Raw genomic sequence first — 14792 nt, forward strand, 5'->3', positions numbered from 1 at the left:
GTAGCTTTTATTCAAAAAAGAGAAGAATTGCTACAAACAAGTCCGTTGAGGCATTTTAAATGTAAGACCATAGGGGCATTCTAAAATAGCCGAAGGGACTATTTATAAAAAAGACCTAAGGGGTAAAATACAAAAAAAAAAAAAAAGACCTAAGGGGCAAAATACAACAAAAAAGCCATAGTGGCAAAATAAAAAAGAAAATAAATAAAAAAAGCCATAGGGGCAAAAACAAAGTGAAAAGAGGACAACAAAAGTCCCAATAAAATAAAATATACATATATATTAGATTGAAAAGAGGACATCAAATTGTCCCACGTTAAAATTCAAAAGACATCCGAAAAAAAAAATATGGATCAAGAGAAAAGTTTCCTAGTTTTGGCAGATTATTTCTGCACGACATTGGCATCAGCAAGCCAATTTAAAAATATTCAGAACGTGAATCGATACAAAATTCTGGTAGAAAACGCCTATTACGTTCTACAACAAAAGTTGACAAGTTTTAAGAAGAACATTCCTCAGAGAATCCAGGAAAGTTCTGCAGCAGTAGACAAATCCCTCGTGCTAGCGAATAAACTAATGGCCACGAGAACACGAGACCGCAAGTGGGATGGAAATTCGGCTGAAATAGAGGAGTGCTTAAAACCACCAGAAGGCTTGAGCCTCGAATGTGAGTTCTATTTCCTTAGTCCGGAGGAAGTAGCAATGGAGGCTGAGGAGTGTGCGAAAATTGTATTTCCCAACTTTGGGCTGACAACAAAGCAGAGGCCCTCACAGACAACACGCTGTGGAAAAGAGGCAAAGGGTGATATAACATGCCCTTTAGATGACAAAAGAGAAGCTGAATGGTATATACGTGACCGGAAGACTCTCGAGATGGCCCGAAGATATTGGCTGTTTTATTCACATGATTGCGAGTGTGACTGGTGCGTTTTTGTGGCCGCTCAAGATTTTGAGGACATGAACATGTTCCCGCCGGCAAGTCCTCACTTAGAGGAAAATGGTAAAGATATGGACAACAACGATGAAACCCAGGAAGAGAAATTCCGTAACATGAAATCACAATTAGCCGAGTCAACAACTAGAATCAAACTACTAGAAGATGGCCTGAAAGAAGCGAATGATACCACAATAAGGCTTCATGAATTGGCACAGTACTTGGTCGCTAAATTTGAAAATGACCTACTGACCATTAGAGAAGAGTCTGAGAAGCAACGGCATGACCTGAGTAAGCAAGTACAAAATCTGGAACAGCAAAATAGAAAATTGGAAGTCATGGTGGCAAAACTCGAAGCATCCGATGACAAAGAAAGAGACCCAACTTATATCGATGCAACGCTGCAAGAAAACATTTTTGTAGTGGATCCCAATTGCCGCAATCCATGTAAGCATATGACAGAGAAATATGATAATTCAGGAGGATCAGAAAACTTCGGAGAAGATAAGCGAGGCAAAGTGAAGAAAGTGATTATTACACAGCTGCCGAAACAAACTTCGGTTCCACAGAATGCTAACAATAACAAACACCGGGAATCCTCATTGAAGCAACCGCGTATAAAGCAACCGCGTATAAATGACCTAACCTTGGATGCCCTAAGAAAAAATGACTCCTTGGATGATCGCAGCCAGCAACTACCGAATCACAAGTCGCCAAAGATTTATAAAGCTTGGAAGTTGAAACCGGCAGATAAGGGTGGTGGTATTGGCGAGAGAGGCTGGATAGAAAAGTGGAGCCGTTTCCTGCAAGCGGTTACCTAGGATAATTTATATAATATAATCATTTTCAAAGCTATATATCTAAATATTTTTTATATCATATTCAAATACAGTTCACTAAAATATACATATTGAGCCGCCCGGGAGAATGTACAAAATATTTTGTACATACTTTTGAGTGCGGCTGAGGCGCTGGGAAAATCTAACCATTAAAAATAAATATTTCAAAATTGTCAATTTCCCAGTGGTCATAAAATATCACATGTGTACAATTCAGTGATCTTGTGCGCTGTCGCATACGATAATGTGTAGGATAATAAAGGTCATAACCCACACACATAGATATCAATGCGCCAGTAGGTAGCCAAGATCACTTGAATGAAGGGATACGCATCCATGTAATGTTTCCTTTTAAATCTTAGAATAAATAAGAAAGATTATGTGTCTGCGATTAGGTTAAGTCAGAATAGTTTAGGTAGCACTTAAGTAAGAAATATTCTTTAATAAAATCAGATTTGAAAATACATTAGAACCGGCCGGTTGTGTGTTTTTATTTCTCCGCGAACAAGGAGTGGACCGATATATCTTATCTTTTCAGCAGACTTTGGGTTAATAAAAATATTGTGAGGTGTGTAATTTAAAAAAAAAATCGGATGCTCATTTCGGTTTTTTTTTATCGTTTTGGTTATTAAAAACTTTGACCCTTTGTGGGGGAGGTGCCAGAGAGAATAGTTCGATCTCTACCATCTTCATAACAGATCTAGTGTTGATAGAAACATTAAGATGTGCTGAATTGGAATGGAATCGGATGTTATTTTCGCGTTTATGAACTTCATGAATATTCAAAATTTGACCCTTTGTGGGGGAAGTACCAGAAGGATTGGACTATCATTCTATCTTCACAGCAGGCCTTTGGTTAATAAAAATATTGTGATGTGTGTAATTTGAAGATAATCGGACACTTACATCACATTTTATAAGAGTTATAATTATTCCAATTTTTGACCCTTTGTGGGTGGAGGTACTGGATGGAGGGGACCAATATTGTCCATTTTCGCACCTAACCTAGCAGTGAAGCAAATATTAGGATTTGCAAAGATGGAGAAAAATCGAATGATCCTTTCTCTTTGTGTGCAGTAAATTATTTTCTTTGAAAATATTGATATTTTGTGGGGGGGAGGTACCAGAAGGAGTGGACCGATATATTCCATATTCACACCAGACCTTTGGTTAATACAAATATTGTGATGTGTGTAATTTGAAGTTATTCGGATGTGATGTAAGTATCCGAATAACTTCAAATTACACACATCACAATATTTGTATTAACATACATTTATAGCAATTATAATTATTAAAAATTTTGAACCTTTGTGGGTTCAAACATGATCTAGCACTGATGTAAATATTAGGATTTGCAAAGTTGGAGCAAAAACCGGATTAATCTTTGTCTTTCTGTGCAGTAAATTATTTTCTTTTAAAACATTGTGGTGAAGGTACCAGGTTTGGATCAAATCGGATACTTCCTTCGAGAGTTATCGTACGCACCAGCCAGACAGGCAGACAGAGGGACGGCCGGGCGGACGGATGGACGGACTGCCGGACATAGCTAGATCGACTCCAAATGTCCTGAAACGGATTTGGTCCAAAGAGACCTAGGGTCTAAAATCATTATTTCGATGAGGCACGTTTTGGCAGTAACAAATGAAAGAGAGGGCTAAGGGTATAATAAACTTGTAATTTTACGCTGACATCGTGACTTTGGTTCCAGTTGTGGGAGGGATAGTCGTTGGTTCCGAATCGGTAAAGGAGATTAAAGCATTGGGTAGTCGTGCATTCAATTGGTTTTATTCATTTTTTTCGACCTACAACGCTTTATATTTCAGTACATCACTTCCTAAACGTATGAGTGATTTCATAAATTTCATATCGCTCATACGCGACCGGAATCCATGAACACAGCACTATTTTAAACCCGTATGAGCTGTGTCAAACCTGTCTTAAAAGACTGATTTCCCCACTCAATACCAAAATATTTAAACAAAATGCAACCAACTTTTGATATTTAGTCTGATATTTAATAGCTGGTGGAATACCCAAATGGTCTTCGTGATGCTCTTTGCTATGCCACCAAAGATACGATGAAACATTGCTGAAAAATAAAGACACAGCAATATGGTCAAATCTACCTTCATTCCATTCCTCCTATTCCGGATCTACGAAAAAATATTAACAGTTCTTTCCAAACTAAATTTAATGTCACAACATTTTAAGCTCTTTGTGAAATCATACCCCCATTCCCCTTATCCACACCCCCGAACGAATGCAACAACTTGTCGTTGATGATTCCTAATAATTGTCTAAAGTTTCATTTAATTATCAATTTCAGTCTCCTTCCGGTTCCATTTCATTTACAATTTGCTGCGTAAATTAACGGTATTCATTAAGGGATTTTCATCCAAAAAAAAGAAAAAATTGTTGGGTGTTAAATGTTTTCGGACTACAGCTGGGACCAGGGATAGAGCGAACGAACGAACGGATAAACGAATGAACGAGCGAACGAGCGAACACCAGCATTGGCAAGAGTATTAAATTAAAATCATCCGAGACGACAGCTGAAAAGTTTTTGGGTTGTTTTTCTTAATTAAACAAAATACAAACATCCGTAAATTCTTTTGTTCGGTGTTGCGTTGTATTGACCCACAGACCAACCAACCGACCTTCTGCTAGACTTCTCCGCCGTCGAACGGCAGAGTTGTGCGAAACGAAATGCAATGGCAAATGTCAACAATGGAGCAAAAGTCAACTGTTAACACCATTCTATTTGCTTTACCCTTGCCTTTGGTTTTTCGTTTCTCTTGCTCTTGCTCTGTGTCCTGTTTTCCTACTGCCTTTGCTCTGTTGTTCCATTTTTGTTTTCGATTTCTTTTTTTCTCGGACACGGCAATTGCTTTGAGTTGAAATTCATTAAAGATGTGGCCAATTATGCACTTCATTTTGTATTTTGGCTATAATTGCCGAGTGTATCCGGAATTCGAATGTCCGCTCAGCATAGAAAGGACAATGGCAGGCGGCAAGAATGGACAAATGAGAAAACAAGCAGCAAAGGAATCGAGCACACTCAAACACACAGAGAAACACACCCACACAGCCAAGTGCAGCCGTTGTGCTACTTATGTCAAGTGAACGGTTGGTATTAAAAAAAAATTATTTTGACTTGGCAATGTTTGTTTTTTTGTTTTATTTGAAATAAAAATAGAAATAATTTGCTGGGCGAAAGTAATTAAAATTGGATCACCAACCACAAAAACGTAGAAAATTATTATTGCAAAAATAAAATTAGAAAGGATATGGTCGGACCCGTTTTGCTTATTAGAACAGAGCTTATAAGCGCCAACACAAGACGACAGAAACTTGAATCTTGAAATTTTGCACGAGGGTCGGTCTTACTGCGTAGGTGTGTGATAAGATTGTGTTTTTGTAATTTTACACCAGAAGTGTACTAAAAATTACGTATTTTCGTACCCTCTAGTATTTTTTGAATGGATACAGATAAAATATTGAGATTTAGTATAAAAATTGAGTTCGGAAAGTAGAGTTGATATAAATAGGTGTTTTTGGAAATTTGTACTAAGTGTAACAGCTGGTACTAAATTCGGTACAATTTTGTTTTGGTTATACGGATTTATCTGAGGGTAGGGTTAAGATAAGAATGTGGGTTTGGAAATACGGAAAAAAGGTACCAAATGGTCCTAAATTTGGTATTGTGTTCCTGGTTACTGCTTGAAATCTGAAATTCGACATAAAATCGTGGTTAGTGGGTTGGGTTCAGATTTGGAGGTGGTTTTTGGAATACGTACTAAAAAGTAATAAATGGTACTAAATTTGGTATTGGAGTAAGGGATCGGATTGGAAGTCTAAAATTTGGCATTAGGATCACCATTTGCCCGATTTGGATGATACATGGCGGCAGATTCAGAAAAACGTACTAAATAGTTCGAAAAGTACTAAATAGTATTAATTTTGGTATTTGACGAAGGAATAGAGTTGAAAATCTCAAATTTGGAGTAAGAGTCCTGATGTTGTGTAGGATAGACAAACTTAAGGATTTTTTTCGAAGTTCTAACAGTACATGTACCAAAAGAACTAAAATGTACTAGTTTGGTACTATTTGGAATTACGTGAACGGATAGCGATAAAATCCTGAAATTTGGTATGAGAAACAATTCTTGGAAACTGGGGTTGATTAAAGAAGGTGGTTTCGAAAATGTGTACTATAATTGTACGAAAAGTAATAAGTAGTATTATATTTGGTACAATTTGGTACTGGGTGAACATATCGTGTTTGAAATCTTAATTTTGGTATTAGGGTCGTTATTATCAGATAATGTTGTTCATGTGTAGCCTGGGCATATGGAGGTGGTTTCGAAAATGTGTTCTAAAATTGTACGAAAAGTACTGAATGGTACTCTATTTGGTATTGGGTGAAGGGATAGAGATAAAATCCTGAAATTTGATATTTAGATTTCAGTTAAAATCAGTATCTGTATTTGAGATTTGGTTATTGTTGGAAATTCGTGCGTTATTTTTACGAAAAATACTAATTGGTGCTAAATTTAGTATTGGGTGAATGTATAGGACTGGAATCCTCAAATTTGATATTGAGGTCTCTGTTGGTATCTGGAATTGGGATATGGAGGTGGTTTTGGAAATGTGTACTACAATTGTACAAAAAAACTGATTGGTATTATATATGTGGTGTTCTGAAATTTCATTGCAGATGGCATCTGTGTTTGAGATTTGGTGGTAGTTTGTAAATGCGCCCTGATTTGTAAATGCGCACTAGTGTTTGTTCGAAAAATACTAAAGGTACAAAATATAGTGAAGGAATAGTGCTAGAATCCTAAATACTGATATTGAGATCTCTGTTGATAGCTGGTTTAGGAAATGTATACTATAGTTGTACAAAAAGTACTAAATAGTACTAAATTTGGTATTGGGTAAAGAAATAGGGCTGAAATTCGATATAAATATCATTGTTGGTGTCTAAAACTACGATATGGAGGTGGTTTTGTACTATACTTGTGCGAAAAGTATTAAATAGTACTAAATATAGTATTAGTTGGAGAAAAAGAGCTGAAATCCTTAAATTCCATATAATTATCACTGTTGGTGTCTGTGGTTAAGATATGGAGATGATTTTGGAAATGTGTACCATAAGTACTAAAAAGTACTAAATTTTACTAAATTTGCTATTGAGTAAATTTATTGAACTGGAATCCCGAAATATGATATTGTGATCTCTGTTGGTGTCTGATGTTGAGATCGGGTGGTGCTTCTGCAAATGCGTTCTATAATTGTTCGAAAAGTACTAATTTTGGATCACTGTTGGTGACTAGGATTGATATGTGTACTAAATGTTAATAATGTTAGTATTAAGTGAAGGGATAGTGTTGAAATTCTGAAATTTGATATAGAGGTCATTGTTGGTTTCTATGATTTACATATGGGGACGTCGAATTAGTTTTGGACAGGAAAAATATTTGTGGGTCCATTGTGCAATGGTTTTACTAATATCCTCCTCCGCAAACTTCAAAATGAACGATTTTGAAGGCTTATTTGGTGTAAAAGGTAAACATTCTCCCATTATTCTGGCCAAAAAAGGAAGAACTTGAATAATATATAAAACCTTGAAAGTCTGAGAATTTAATACGAAATGTATGAAGTTTTGATTAAAAAATTTGTCAAACTAAACAAATTGTGCATCTTGAGTACTAAACAGGCTTAACTCGAACTGTTGGAACGAATCTAGAATTTTAAGGCAGACTTTTCGTTGATGAAGAAGCTGGCACTTCCTAGCAATTTATATACCAAATGCCAAAATTTAAATATATATTTTCAAATGGTTCCAAGTTAATTGTATTTTAATACCGTAATAGTTGGAATTTCATATAACGCATTAGGGACCCTCATTTCAAATTTCAGAGTTCTAGCTTCATCCGTTTGCCCAATACAATGAATTTGATTTTTAGTTACTGCTTTTTGTTCACTTACAGCTCAAATTTTCAAAAAATCAGAAATCTATCAACCCTACAAACCAACTTTGATCCATATACAAAATATCAAGATTCCAGCTGTTTCGCCTGAGCATTGAGTTATTCAGTCAGTCATTACACATTTCGTAGTGATTGCACCAAAATTGCTGTGACTTATGAATCAAAACAAGTACGGTAACCGATTATACATAGAAACCTTGGTATTAACGTAACCTTTCATATAAAGTCCGCAAGTAGTAACTTTGTTCACGTATTCCAGAGAACATCAATGACTAACATAATGAAAAAAATATTTTTTTTCTACTGGTTGTGTTATACGTGTTATCCTTTCGATAGGCAAAGGTTATCATGGAACCCACTTACAACAAAGAATTTGTGTTTCCAATCGCAGTTTGTTTACATAATTTTTTTAATAGGTTATTCAGCTCATACAGTTCCCAAATTTTTGCTTGAATATGTTCCGCAAAGCCAACATCAATTCTACTTCATGTATTTAATACAAATTTCAAAATTAAATTTTACTTTTCTTTAGAAATCTAATAATTCCATAATACGGTATAATTATTAAATTCAAATTTTCTCATTTCCATATCTTTGCAGGAATTTGAAAAACATTTTTTTGAAGACTCAGACAGCACAGATACCTCATGGCCAGGAGGTGGCTGTGAATGTGGAATTAATCAAATGCCAGTGGAAATAGCTGGTATTGTCTGGAACTTGATTAGCATAGACACAAAATTGTAAAGAATTTTACAGCAACTGCAGCAGTAGCAGCAGCAACAACAACAATATGGATAAACCCAACAACAACAAAAGAATACAAAATTGTACATTAAATTAAATTTTAGTTAAAATCGAATAAAAATTTAAAAGTAAAGTAATTGAAATTTATAAAACTTTAGGCCAAGATATGAAATCAACTTAAGAATCAGAAAATAGTTATGAATTTAAATTAAAATTAATTAAATCAGTAATTAGTAGTTTTTAAGAGCCACACATATACACATGCATACCTACCTACCTACATACATACATATATAAATATATACAGATAAAGATAAAAATCAAATATTTGTTTCTATGTTTTTATTCTCTCTCTCCCATACACATAACCATACAAACAAACATATACACACACACACTTTCTAAATTAGTATAAGTTATATTTCTCTTCAAACTATCTTGGAAGTCAAATAACATCACTATTCAATCAAAATCAATGATAAGACGAACAACTACAACAAAAAGAAGACAAAATTAATTGAAATAAAATCAAAATGATAATTGATAATGAAATGATAAATACAAAAAAAAAAAAAAAGAAGCCAAGTTATGTGTGTAATTTTTTAATCTTAGCAAAAAAAAAGAAACACAAAAAGGAAACTAAATAAATTTGTACAAAATTGATTTGATACATGACAGGATAAGAAAGAAGCTGGCGAGGAAGGGAAAAATTCAAGCAAAAACATTTATACAATTCGATGCAAAATGTCAAAACGAAGATTCTCACCCATACAAACAAACACAACCAACCTTTATCCATTACTCAGTTAGGAATTTTCATAGGGTTAACGTTTTAGGATTCGAATAAAAAAAGTGGGACAAAAATTCCTCTTTTTTAAAATTTCAAGTATTTGAAGTTGGCATTTTAGGATCGGTCCAAAACGTACTTAAAATTTGAAATTATTTGAAATTATTTTTTAGATTTTAATTATTTACTTAATTTTATTTTATTTTATTTTATTTTATTTTATTCGAAGCTTCGATTTGAATTATTAGGAGAATGGAAAATTTATACTGGCGATGTACGATCTTATTTTTTATATTAACAAACCCAAAGGACATATTCACATTGAGTCGAACTTTTTAGTTATGGCATGAAAGTTTTTTTTAATGGCTAATGACATTAGACATTAGTGGAAAACAAAAATAAGAAAGACAAGGCTATAGTCATGTTGTACCCTACAACACTATGTTGAAAGCCCCTTAGGTCAAAATCCATTTTGGTAGATTTCCTTGTAGAAATAATGCCTCAAATTTACCTTTGGTTCTTCATTGGTTGCTCCTAATTTGACCCTAACCCTCCATGTTAAATTTCGTGAAGATCGGGCGATAATTGCGACCTAAATATAAAAAACCTCAACTCATAATTTTGTAGGATGTAAAAAACAATAAAAAATTTACAAATCAAAATTCTAAGTGAAATATGAAAAAATGAAAAAAAGGACTTCTCTGTGAGTACTTTCCCCCCTGAAAGAGAATTTTCTGTATAGGTCCACGACATCGTATAACCCCCATATAACGGTTTTTTTTTTTTTTTGAAATTTTCAACTTCCTTCCGAATGGAAGAGCGTGTAAGAAGTTCGTCCCGGCTGAACTTAGCTGCTTTTTATTTGTGTGGCATATTTTTGGGGGATTTTCTTAGATTTTATTCTTTTCCGACAAGAGACCATTCCGAATTGTTGAGAATTTTCAAAATCAGTCCAGCGGTTCTTGACTTATAAGCGGAATAACTAACATATATTTCATGCACATATAGATTGTACCTATTTTGTTATGTACCCGATATCTTGGCTATCAGTATCACTGTAACGGTCAGAAGTGATATTTAAATATATTTGGCTTTCGCCGGGATTAAAATATTCGCGGTTTAGTGAAAATTTTCGTATTTTTGACATAAAAGTTATGGTTTATTTTACCCTCTAAATATTGTCCAGCAGTAAACTAGCCCCATGCTAAATTCCGCGTCGATTGGTCTATAATTGTGACCTGTAGAACAGCTGTAGAATCAGGATTTTTTTCGGTTTTTGATCGCCTAAATATTTTGCGATCATCTCCAAAAACAATAGGGTTCTCTCTGACCCTAACTCTACCTACATTTTCAGTTTCGTAAGGATCTGACCATAATTGCGACGTGTAAAGTGATTACAAATTAGATCGACTCGGCGAAATAGGAAGATCCATATTTAATTTAATGCAAAATTATCCTACAAAACATTATTTTAGACGGATGACGTCAATGTCGCATACAAACTGAAGATATTTATCTTTGTGGACTTTTCTTCGGTCTATTTCGAATTAATGCATGAATGTATCATAAAACTACGTTTTAGACAAAAAGTGCCAAGAGACGAAATATTCTACACCAAATTTCGACTGATATTTCCAATCTCCAAACTCGATCTAAGTTTGAAAATAATATTAAAATGTGCCAAATTTGGATCAAATCGGATTCTCCCTTCGAGAGTTGCCGTGCGTACCAGCCAGCCAGACATACAAACGGACATTGCTAGATCGACTCCAAATGTCCTAAAACGGATTTGATCCAAAGAGACCTAGGGTCTAAAACCGTTATTTCGATCATACACGTTTTGGCCGTATCAAATGGTATATACCCTCTGTAGCCATATTGCTAAGGGTATAAAAAAACTGAGGAATAAAATACCAAATAATAAGTTTGTAAAAAAACCCCTGTCACCAACCCTCAAAATATCTAAAATTAGGAAGTATCGTTAGATATGCCTTCACAAAATTCTGCAGGGAGAGATTCTCAAAATATCTAAAATTTGAAATTGCCTTTATATATGGCCCATACATAACAGTGGACATATCTTCACAAAATTTTGCAGTGAGAGATTCTGTCAACTCAGAACTCAAAATGTCAAGTACCTCATGATTGGGTTTAAAATTGTTTTCGAAACCTTCAAAATATCGACAACTAGGAGGTACATTAGCATTTTTACATGTTTTAGCAAGGAGAAATTATATTTACTCAGAACTCTAAATGCCATGATTGGTTTAAAATTGCGGTCAGAACTTTCAAAATACCGAAATCAGAAAGTAACGCTTAATGGGGGCAATACCGAAATGTGGACCGGCATGTCCCATTTTTAATGCCAAACATAGTAATACAAATGTCTGAGCAAGATTTCAAATCGATAAAATGCTTTCTGAATTAATCTCTCCGTGAGGACCTCACGCCAATGTCTTCCTATTAGTTTTTTTTTTATATACTTTCGGAAATATCCAATTTTTTCTCTGACAAGTCCTACCCCAAAATCGTTTCGAAGACCAGGGGCTTAAGAACAAGAAATCAGGCCCAGTTCTGTTTACGTCTTTGTGAACGATTGTTTGTGTGGAATGTATCATCTCATCTACACATCCTATCTTCATACTAGATCAATTTTTGATCTTTCTGGTGAGCTATGACTTATATCTGATACAAATATTACTATGTGCCGTGCTCCAACGTCCTTTCTATGGGTCATATCGTCGTTACCATGTGACTTTTTGAAATATGGACCATTTCTGGTAAGTTTTTTCTGATTTTATTAAATTTTCCCATATCTGCTCTAATTTTCCGGATATTTATCTCGTCTATCAACAATATGTAAACTCTTAAGCATCACACCGACAATATTTTTTAAAATGTTGACCATGTGTGTAGGTGATACCAGGAGGAATGGACCAACATTGCCAATCTTCAAATTTCGTTCAAAAATTTTTGAGGTCTTATACCATTATTTCCAAACACAATAGAACGATCGAAAAACAATGTAATCAGAGAGTAACCAAATTGAGAGATTTTAAAAATGCGGCTCTCTCTCTCCGACTCTGCTCTATAGTCATGAGGCTTAAGGTATACTTATAATACAAACCAGTAAAGAAATCCTAAAGTCGGGCGAGGCCGATTTTATGATACCCTACACAACTTTGCTAATTTAGTTGAGCTCCACATAACAATTAAAAGTTTTTATCGGAGAATTCAATTATACACCCTATGATTATAATTATAATTTAAAATTCAAAGGACTAAATATGCCGAAGCATTTTTATCTTTTAACTTCGGACTTGTACTGCCCATTTGGTGCAAAATAAATTTGAAATCAGATAAAGATATATATGGGAGCTATATCCAAGTCGGAACCGATCTCGATAAAATTTGGCAAAGATTTTTCTGAGCTGTATTTGATATATTTCCCTGAATATCGTTGTTACGGAGTGCATATTACGGCTGTGGGTAACAAATACAACAAATCGGATGAACAATATATATGGGAGCTATATCCAAATCTGAACCGATCTCGATAAAATTTAGCAAAGGTAATTCTGAGCTACATTTGATATATTTCCCCTAATATTGTTGTTACAGAGTGCATATTAAAGCTGCGGAGGACAAAAATTACAAATCGGATGAACAATATATATGGGAGCTATAGCTATATCTGAACCGATTTCGATTAAATTTGACATACTTATTTTCAGGCCTAATTTGGGTGTATATGCAAAGTTCCATACAATTCGGGCCGATATTACACGTCTGGTGCACAATAAAAGGCAACTGGGACGAGGATATATATGGGAGCTACATCTAAATTTTTACCAATTATCTCCAATTTCAATAGGGTTCGTCCTTGGGCCAAACAAATGTTGTTTGGAAAATTTCATCTCAATCTGATAATAAATACGACCTGCATTTTGTTCACAAGAATACATGGACAGACGGACGGACGGACAGACGGACTGACATGCATAAATCAACTCAGAAAGTGATTCTATGCAGATCATCAAAAGGAACTATGGGTCTATCTCGTTTCCTTTTGCCTGTTACAAACAAATGCACAAAGACATAAAACCCTGACCACCTTGTGGTGTAGGGTATAAAAAGTAACAATTGTCTTATGCCCTCAGCAATATTGGAAGCTGATTAAGGGATTATTACAGTTTAGCATTTTTCTCAATATTTTTTTGAGAATTCCAATGAGAGTGAACATTTAAGACACAGTTCATTTTTGGTATATTCTACATTTTTGGACGAAATTTTCCAACCTTTATGATTGGGGAAATAAATTCACAATGGCAGCAATACCATTCACACATTCACTCTCACTTAACGACACCATCTGTCACATGTGTGTGTGCGTGTGTGTCACTGGCAATAATTTTCGCATTTTATTTGAAAAAGTTTGAGTCTTTAAAATAGAGGATATCCTTGGTTTTGTTACATTTCCTTACCCTTGACTAGCTCTACTTTTGTGTAAATGTGTGGAAGGTTTTCTTGGTATGGGTTATCACAAAGCAATTTTGTTTTTGGAAAATAATTTAGTTTTTATTAGTTGGTTAGTTTTTTTCCAACACACTGACACACTCACATAGAAAATATCAAAATTTTCCTTTGGGGCATAACAAAACCCCTCACACACACACACAAGCACAACCAACACATAGACGACGACCATAAAATATTTGATAAAAATCTCAAACTCCTATTAGCCGAGACACACAAAACAGAACTTTCTCTTCAATTTACGAGTGTTGGTTTTAGACAAGGATATTTGCAAAAAGGAAAGATTTCATATTTCATTGTTCAAAATGGTTCGAGAAGAGGAAGTGAGGAAAGAAAATCCATTCATTTGTATACCGCAATGCGATACTTTAATCATAAACGTTGGGACAGACAGGCAGCCAGAGGAGCATAAATCTAAATACGAGAGCGAAATGTAATCAAAACTGCTCGACATCAACAAAGGACATAAAACAAAACTTTGTTTTCATATTCCGCCCCAAAATGAGAATTTGAGTAAAAATAATTAAATATTATGAAAAGTTGTCGTTAATTGCAATCACATATGTTGATATACACAAGGCCCCTTTTCACCACCCTTCAATGTAGGGAGGAGGATATAGGGCCAATTTGAGGTTTCCTAATTTCATAAATTTATTGTTCATAAAAGGGCTGATGTTTAAAACTTTTTTTCCATTTAAAGTGAGAGAGCAAACTTTGTATGTCTCTATAAGGCCTTTTGTTTGGCAAGGAGATTATCTAATCTGCATAAATAAAAAATGTTATCTTTTGATGTTGAGTGGCTGGAATTATTTTAGGAAAAATAAGAAAAAGAAAAAAACATTTAATAATTTCAACTTTTGGGATGCTAAAATATGTGACAAATTCTAAAATAGTACGAAATACAACGGCAGTCCAAAACTTCATTCACTACTCGTAATGGATGTTTAAGAAATGGT

At 34.6% G+C, this 14792-nt stretch overlaps 1 protein-coding gene across 1 annotated transcript in view; it reads left to right on the forward strand.

Annotated features, from left to right (window-relative positions):
• LOC131804361 (mucin-3A-like) overlaps positions 1-8650 on the forward strand; it is a 221148-nt gene extending 212498 nt beyond the window's left edge. The window contains exon 9 of the mRNA XM_059127193.1: positions 8370-8650. The gene's annotated coding sequence lies outside the window, so the exon portion shown is untranslated. The remainder of the gene's footprint in view (positions 1-8369) is intronic.
• Positions 8651-14792: the final 6142 nt, after the last annotated feature.

The sequence above is a fragment of the Musca domestica genome, unplaced genomic scaffold (assembly GCF_030504385.1).
Source record: "Musca domestica strain aabys unplaced genomic scaffold, Musca_domestica.polishedcontigs.V.1.1 43, whole genome shotgun sequence".
In the NCBI taxonomy this organism is placed as follows: domain Eukaryota; kingdom Metazoa; phylum Arthropoda; class Insecta; order Diptera; family Muscidae; genus Musca; species Musca domestica.